The 8487-nt window shown below is 37.4% G+C and overlaps 1 non-coding gene across 1 annotated transcript; it reads left to right on the top strand.

Moving 5' to 3' along the window:
- Nucleotides 1-6521: 6521 nt before the first annotated feature.
- LOC117311300 (U6 spliceosomal RNA) lies at nt 6522-6627 on the top strand. Its single transcript, XR_004525514.1, has one exon. It is a non-coding gene; the product is annotated as a U6 spliceosomal RNA (small nuclear RNA).
- Nucleotides 6628-8487: the final 1860 nt, after the last annotated feature.

Genomic DNA, 8487 nt, shown 5'->3' with positions numbered 1-8487 from the left:
TAAGGGCCAACAGTCATAGAAGATGAATGAAGCTACATGCTTTAAGAGATTGAACTCAACACACACACGCACACACACAAACACACACACACACACACACACACATATATATATATATATATATATATATATATAAAGATTAGTCAGCTAAGACTGTAAATAGAAATTGAATTAAATAGGAAAGCAGTAAGCATATGCTGTCATAGAATTCAAGGATAGAGCATGTTTCCAGAAAGATGTGGTCGGTAGTGCTAGATGCCACTGTGATCACATAGATTGAGGACAGAATGATGACCGTAATGACATGGTAGTTTGGGAGGACCTTGGCAACGAGTCATTTCAGGGGAGCGGTAGGAGTAGAAAAGATCGGGGTTGAGACGTGAGTGGATGTCAGAATGTGGAGACTGAATGGAGGTAACTTTGCAAATTTCCACTGGAGGGAGACGGGGGAGAGAGGGCAGAGATTGGGAATGAAAGAAGGGCTACAGGATGATTGTAGTAAGAGAAAAAATTAGATGTGTCATGAACTCAGTGTATACCCATCAGCTACAAAAAGTTCTTCATGAGTATGAGATGGAGTTAACTATATTCATTATTTAAAATTATGTTCTGTCAAAACCCATCTCTCATTTATGTAGTCTTAATCTAACTTTTATGGCAACAGAATGGTTGAAAAATCGAAATAGAATATTCTCTGAAAATATAATGAGTAGTCAATTGAAAATTGAATAAAAGTTGAAGGGTGACTTCTCAAGAATGGCTTAAAGCACATTACCTCTTTATATAGGTCTCTTTGTATAAAACCTGCCATTCTGTTCCGGCATTTTAATGTAATAATTTACACAGGAAAATCGATAGTCAAGCACATCAGAACGGTTAACATTTTATAGCACTCATCAAATGCCAGATACTTTCTAGGTGCTTTATATGTAATAACACATTTAATAATTTTTTGAAAAGCACCTATGATATTCCCTCTAAATACTTATTTAAAAAAAAAACAAAAAAACACCGATCTTATACAAACTCTCCTAGAAAACAGCAAAAAAGATTACACTCTTCTACACATTTTATGAGGCCAGGATAATCTTCATCCCCAAACCCAACAAGATGATACAAGAATGGAAAATTACTTACCAAAATCCCTTATGAATATAAATGTAAAATTATGAAAGATATATAAGCCTCTAACTGAAGAATATTAATGAAAGGAAGAAGATATACAAATGATGGGGTTCATGGATTAGAAGTTCAATATATTAAGATGTCAGTAGATTGAATGTAAGCCTGGTAAAAATTAGAGGTTTTTTTTTTTTTTTTTGCAGAAATTAATCAGCTGACTCTAAAATGTATATGGAAATACAAGAGTTCAAGAATAGTCAAAGCAATCTTACAGGTAGTAACTAGCAGATGTCCAGATGTATTACAAAGCTATTGTAACTAAGACAATGTGGTATTGGCACAAGCGTGGACAAATAGATCAAAGAAGTAGAAAAGACCAGAAGCAGACCCACACATATTTGGTAACCTGTGACCTAATTTATGTCAAAGGTAACATATTTGCAATGCGTAGGGAAAAGACCTTTTTGGAAAATGATGCTGGGTTATTTTAGTATCCATGTGGATAAAATGAATCGACCTCTTCCATATATAATTTACAAGAATCAATTCCATATGAGTTTGCAGGTCCAAAAGTAGATGGCAAAATAAAGATTTCAGAAAAAGACATAGGAAAATATTTTCCCATCTATGTGATAAGCAAAAAGATTTCTTAAACTGGAGACAAGATGCTAATCATAAAGGGAAAATATTGTTAAGTTGTTGATCATTACAATTAATCTTTTCCTCAAAAAATATGACTGAGTGTAAAAATAAGCCACAAAGTGGGAGAAGATATGCAATCTCTATATGTAAACTGACAAAGGATTCTTATCTGGAATACGTAAAGAATTTCTACAATGAAAAGGCCGATAACCCAGTAGAAAAATGGGCAAAAGACTTGAAGAGGCACTGTACAAATGAGCCTATCCAAATGGCCAGAAAATACATAAAAAGGTGCTTAACAGCATTAGTCATCAGGCAAATGGAAACTGAAATCACAAAATGATACAACTGCACAAAGCCAGAATAACTAAAGTAGGAAAGTCAATATTAAACATTCTCAAGAATATGGGGAAAAAATTCTCATACTTGCTGGTGGGTGGGAACATGAATTGGTACAACCACTTTGGAAAACTGGTTGGCAGTATCTATTAAAGCTGGCTATATGAATACCCTATGACCCTTCCCCCAGATCTACTCTTAGGTTTATAACCAATAGATATGTGCATGTCAATAAAAGGCATGCCCGAGAATATTTGTAGCAGCGCTACTTGTATAATTCCAAACTGGAAACAGTATATAGAATGATAGATAGATAGATAGATAGATAGATAGATAGATAGATAGATAGATATAGATAGATACCCGTCAATCGCTGGGTTGATCAGTAAATTGTGACTCTACAATGGAATACATAGAGAAATGAAATGAAAAACTGTTACATGCAACAACATGGAAAAATTTCACAAATAACGTTGAGCAAAAGGAACAAGACAGATGCACAGATAAATGCAATGTATGATTTCATTTATGTCAAGTTCAAAAACAGGGAGAATACAGTCTATGGTGTTAGAAGTCAGGAGGCCGTGGGGATAGTGACTAAAAGAATCTATGAGTGGGCTCCTGGGATGATGGTAATGGTCAGTTGTTTTGGTTTCGACTCTAGTTACATGAACTTATTCACTTTGTGAAATTCCCTGAACTTAAGACGAATGTAATTTCCTGCATATTTCCTAAAAAGAAAAGAAAAACGATGAAGCATGACAATTTTATCCCTAATTTACAATGAAAGAAACCAAGACCAATCACTGTTAAGTATTTTAAACATGAAAAGAGAGAACCCCTTCAAATAAACCTTTAAAATTGTGTAAAAGTTGGGAGTCACTTTAAACGATAAACCCAAAGAAGGCAGTTCTTACATAATCTTATTGCCTTTGAGTATTCGATTTCATGTTAAATCAACCATCAGTTTTAGAAAATCTTTATTATCAGGAGTACTAAAAATGACTTCTAACTGATTACATGACGAAGCATTAAAAAGTTGCTTTGCATGAGCAAACTGACCCATAAAACCTCAGGATCCTAAGTGTTCCAGAAAATTTTAACTTTTTACAGTTTATACTTAGGTTCATTGAGCCTGGCATCCTAGGACAACATCTCTCACATGAGTTATTTTTTTTTCCCTTTTCACATATTAAAGCTTGTAGAGCAAAAAGGTGATGGAATTTTTGTGGTTCCTGAGAAAGGCTATGTGTGTTCTCTCCCATGGGAAGAAATAGAGATAGATGATGATAGATAGGTAGATAGATAGATAGATGATAAATGGGTGATAGAGATAGATGATAGATATAAATATAGATGATATAGATGAGAGTGTGTGTATATACATATATATGCATATATATATATATATATATATATATGTGTATATTGCTGAAGTGAAAACTTTACCTTCTTAGGCTCAGTAGTTGGAGGCCTACAAATTAAACTCAACTAACAGATAAACAAGAGAAAGAACAGATTTTAACCATGTAAGGGAGTTCACAAAGAAATGTGACTCAAAGAGGGCGGTTGAATTTGGGACTTAAACACCATCTTAAGAGGCGAAGGGAAGGAGGAGAAGGGCATGTAAAATGGGAAGACAAATGACTTGTTAGAGGGGAGAAGGGAGGAATAGCACATGGGAAAACAGATGACTTTTAGGAAAATTAGATGGGCCCTTAGGAGAATAGACGGATGGGAGATAGAATAGTTTTGTGGCAATGTCTGTCTAGGTGTGGTGCCTTTTCATTGTCCCTGGTGATAAGAGTCAACCTTCCTAGTTTGCTCTTTGGCAGGGGATTTAAAACAACTGAGTTCTTTTGGGAAGCTCTGCTTTCAGTCAGATAAAGGAGTTCGTAAAAAAAAAAGAAATCATCTGTTGATTCTCAAATGTCTTCAGCTCCAAATAATTTTTATGTCACAATGGTATATTCTGTACTCCTTCAATATGTATATACATACACATGTATAGTCGTACGTTTTTGTGAAATTTCACATATCTCCAAAAATTGATCCAAAGACTCCAATTAAGAACCCAAGAACTGTGTTTTCAGGTAAACTATTAGAAGTTTGTCTCTTGCTGCATTTGAAACATCAGGGTGCAGGGTGTGTTTTTCTAGGAGCCCAATGTTAGTAGCGTGCTCATTGCCAGAATCCGACTCATTTATTTCTGATCCAGCTTTTCTCTGGGAAATGTTTTATTAAGCTAGTCTATATAGGCTGAAAACTCCTAAAATTTCTGTTGGTTTTCCATTCCCTTAATTCATTACAATAATACATACAAGCTTCTACCCTCCATGTATTTTCATTATCAGATCAAAACAACTGGTTGGAAAAGTGAAAACACATGAAATCATTTGTTTAACTGCATAATAAATAGCTGCCATAACTGACTCAGTATGCATCTACCCAATAAATGCTTGCTGTGAGTTTGTTTTTGTTTGGGTATTTTTATCCCCAAAAGGTCTGCACAACCCAGAGCAGTGGTCCAGCCAAGCAAAGTTAACAGGGACAAGTGGAACATTCCTGGCACAGTGAAGAGAGACTGCAGATTGGTTTTATTTAGTCGAGGCATGAATCACCTGTATGTTACGTAGCCTCTATGTTGGGCTGCACCCAGGCAGAAACTGGAGGTTGCTGGACGCGAATCTGGTATAAGAAGTGGGAGGCTTTGATTTGCATTTTTCTAATGATTAGTGATGTCGAACATCCTTTCGTGTGTTTGTTGGCAATCTGTATATCTTCTTTGGAGAAATGTCTATTTAGGTCTTCTGCCCATTTTTGGAGTGGGTTGTTTGTTTTTTTGATATTGAACTGCATGAGCTACTTGTGTGTTTTGGAGATGAATCCTTTGTCAGTTGCTTGGTTTGCAAATATTTTCTCCCGTTCTGAGGGTTGTCTTTTCATCCTGTTTATGGTTTCCTTTGCTGTGCAAAAGCTTTTAAGTTTCATTAGATCCCATTTGTTTATTTTTGTTTTTATTTCCATTTCTCTAGGAGGTGGGTCAAAAAGGATCTTGCTGTGATTTATGTCATAGAGTGTTCCACCTATGTTTTCCTCTAAGAGTTTTATAGTGTCTGGCCTTACATTTAGGTCTTTAATCCATTTTGAGTTTATTTTTGTCTATGGTGTTAGGGAGTGTTCTAATTTCATTCTTTTACATGTAGCTGTCCAGTTTTCCCAGCACCACTTATTGAAGAGCTTGTCTTTTCTCCATTGTATATTCTTGCACCGGTCAGAATGGCCATCATCAAAAAATCTACAAACAGGGACTTCCCTGGTGGTGCAGTGTTTAGGAATCCACCTGCCGATGCAGGGGACACAGGTTCGAGCTCTGGTCCGGGAAGATCCCACATGCTGCGGAGCAACTAAGCCCGTGCACCATAGCTACTGAAGCCCGCGCGCCTAGAGCCCATGGTCCACAACAAGATAAGCCACCACAATGAGAAGCCAGCTCATCGCAATGAAGATTAGCCCCCACTCGCTGCAACTAGAGAAAACCCTTGCACAGCAAGGAAGACCCAACACAGCCAAAAATAAAAAAATAAATTAAAAAAAATTCTACAAACAATAAATGCTGGAGAGGGTGTGGAGAAAGGGAACCCTCTTGCCCTGTTGGTGGGAATGTAAATTGATATAGCCACTATGGAGAACAGTATGGAGGTTTCTTTAAAAACGAAAACTGGAACTACCATATGACCCAGCAATTGCACTACTGGACATATACGCTGAGAAAACCATAATTCAAAAAGAGATATATACCACAATGTTCATTGCAGCACTATTTACAATAGCCAGGACATGGAAACAACCTAAGTGTCCATCGACAGTTGAATGGATAAAGAAGATGTGATACATATATACAATGGAATATTACTCAGCCATAAAAAGCAACAAAATTGAGTTATTTGTAGTGAGGTGGATGGACCTGGAGTCTGTCATACAGAGTGAAGTAAGTCAGAAAGAGAAAAACAAATACTGTATGCTAGCACATATATATGGAATCTAAAAAAAAAAAAATGGTTCTGAAGAACCAAGGGGCAATACAGGAGTAAAGACGCAGACGTAGAGAATGGACTTCAGGACATGGGGAGGGGGAAAGATAAGCTGGGTTGAAGTGAGAGAGTAGCATGGACATATATACACTACTAAATGTAAAATAGATAGCTAGTGGGAAGCAGCCTCCTAACACACGGAGATCAGCTCAGTGCTTTGTGACCACCTGGACGGTTGGGCTAGGGAAGGTGGGAGGGAGATGCAAGAGGGAGGGGATATGAGAATATATGTGTACGTATAGCTTATTCACTTTGTTAAACAGCAAAAGCTAACACAACATTGTAAAGCAATTATACTCCAACAAAGATGTTAAAAAAATAAAACATTAAAAAAATAAAAGACTGATGTACTAAAATTGGAATGATACAGAGATTAGCACAGCCCCTGTGAAAGGATGGCATGCAAATCTGTGAAGCGTAAACTGATAAATTATACAATTGTTACCTTATTTAATCTGTGTTTCACTCACTTTCTCTCTTTTACAGCTGTCAATTCTCTAACTCAAAGATGGCAAACATTTTACACATCCTGAAACAGGCAATTTAAAAGGGGGGATTTAAAAACTCAGAGGGCTGGTTGAGCCCAGATTTGGACTATATCGAAATGAAAACCAGTTCCCTTCCTCCAACTGCCTTTCATTAACATTTGATTGTTATTGGTTTGGGTGACCTCAATGACCTGGAGCTAGAAAGAGAGAGGTTCAAGTCCAAGATTGGGTACTATGGTGGCAATTTACTGTATGTCTGGGCAACACACTAATCTTCCTGGAGCCCCAATTTCTTCATTTCTAGATTAGAAATAATAGCACCCAAATTATCAGATTTTGAATAAAGAATATAAATACTCGACAGTGTCAGGCACACACTCTCTGCTTTTATTAAATTAAGATATATATATATGTGTGTGTATATATATATATATATATATATATATGCAGAAAAGTGCATATATCAAGTGTGCAGTTTGATGAATCTTTACTAATTGAATATCATTATGAAACCAGCACCCAGGTCAAGGAACTTGACATTACCGGCGCCCCAGAAGCCTCTCCTGTGCCTCTTTTCATTGTACCCCTCAAGGGTACATGCACGTTTTCTCAAACTTGGCACTATTGGTATTTGGAGCCGGATACTTCTTTGATGCAGAGCCGTGGCAGCGTGATGTTTAGCAGCATCCCTGGCTTCTGACAATTAGATGCCTGTAGTACCTCCCAATCCTGCCAAAATATGACAACCAAAAGTGTCTCTAGGGCTTCCCTGGTGGCGCAGTGGTTGAGAGTCCGCCTGCCGATGCAGGGGACACGGGTTCGTGCTCCGGTTCGGGAAGATCCCACATGCCGCGGAGCGGCTGGGCCCGTGAGCCATGGCCACTGAGCCTGCGCGTCCGGAGCCTGCGCTCCGCAACGGGAGAGGCCACAACAGTGAGAGGCCCGCGTACCGCAAAAAAAAAAAAAAAAAAAAAAAGTGTCTCTAGATATTGTCAAATTTTTGGGGGGGTGGGTTGGGGTGAGGCAAAATGTCCTCCAGGTGAGAACCTCTGCTATATACTATTCTTTATACCACTAGGAACTAAGTCCTGAGGTGCACCTCCTGTGTGAGCTGTCACTTGTTCTCCTCTGTCTTCCGTCCTCTGTGGGGACTCATGCAGTTGAGAGAAACTTCTGAGTACCAACTGCTACCAAGTATGTACACTGCCTAGGAGTTCTGAAATCCACATCCTCCTGGGGCCTGGGGCTCCAAATGTCTTCTTTTCCCATTTCTCCCTAGCTCCTACCAATTTTTGCTAGTAGAAGTGTAAATTAGTTCATCCACTCTGGGAAACTGTTGGCAGTATTTATAGGGATTTATTAAGCTGTACATATGTGTACCCTATGACTACCCCAGTTTGAGTATTTACTTAATCATTTACATCTGGCCTTTCCCAAAAAGAGATCTGAAGTAATTTGCAACAGACAACATTAACATATTAATTAACCTGTATATTTTAGTGGAGTAGTACAGCTGAAAATAAGAAAAGTTATTTCCTTGATTTGTACTACAAGAAAGTTGGGGAGTTCAAGATGAAGATTAATATTAGTATTAATTGTTTTGTAATAAACATTCTTGTTTATAATTTGAATCAGATTCCAAATAAGTTCACATATTTCATTGTTAATATATCTCTGAAATCACTTTTAAGCTTGTATGTTTCCAATCTGTATTTTTTGTCTCAATTTATTAGTTAAAGAAACTGATTTTTTTGTCCTGTAAATCTTCTGATCATCTGAATTTAAATGATTGCATCCCCATG

Source organism: Tursiops truncatus, chromosome 2, assembly GCF_011762595.2.
Source record: "Tursiops truncatus isolate mTurTru1 chromosome 2, mTurTru1.mat.Y, whole genome shotgun sequence".
In the NCBI taxonomy this organism is placed as follows: Eukaryota; Metazoa; Chordata; class Mammalia; order Artiodactyla; family Delphinidae; genus Tursiops; species Tursiops truncatus.
Note: the sequence above shows the minus strand (reverse complement) of the source record. Positions and strands in the feature narration are given on the sequence as shown.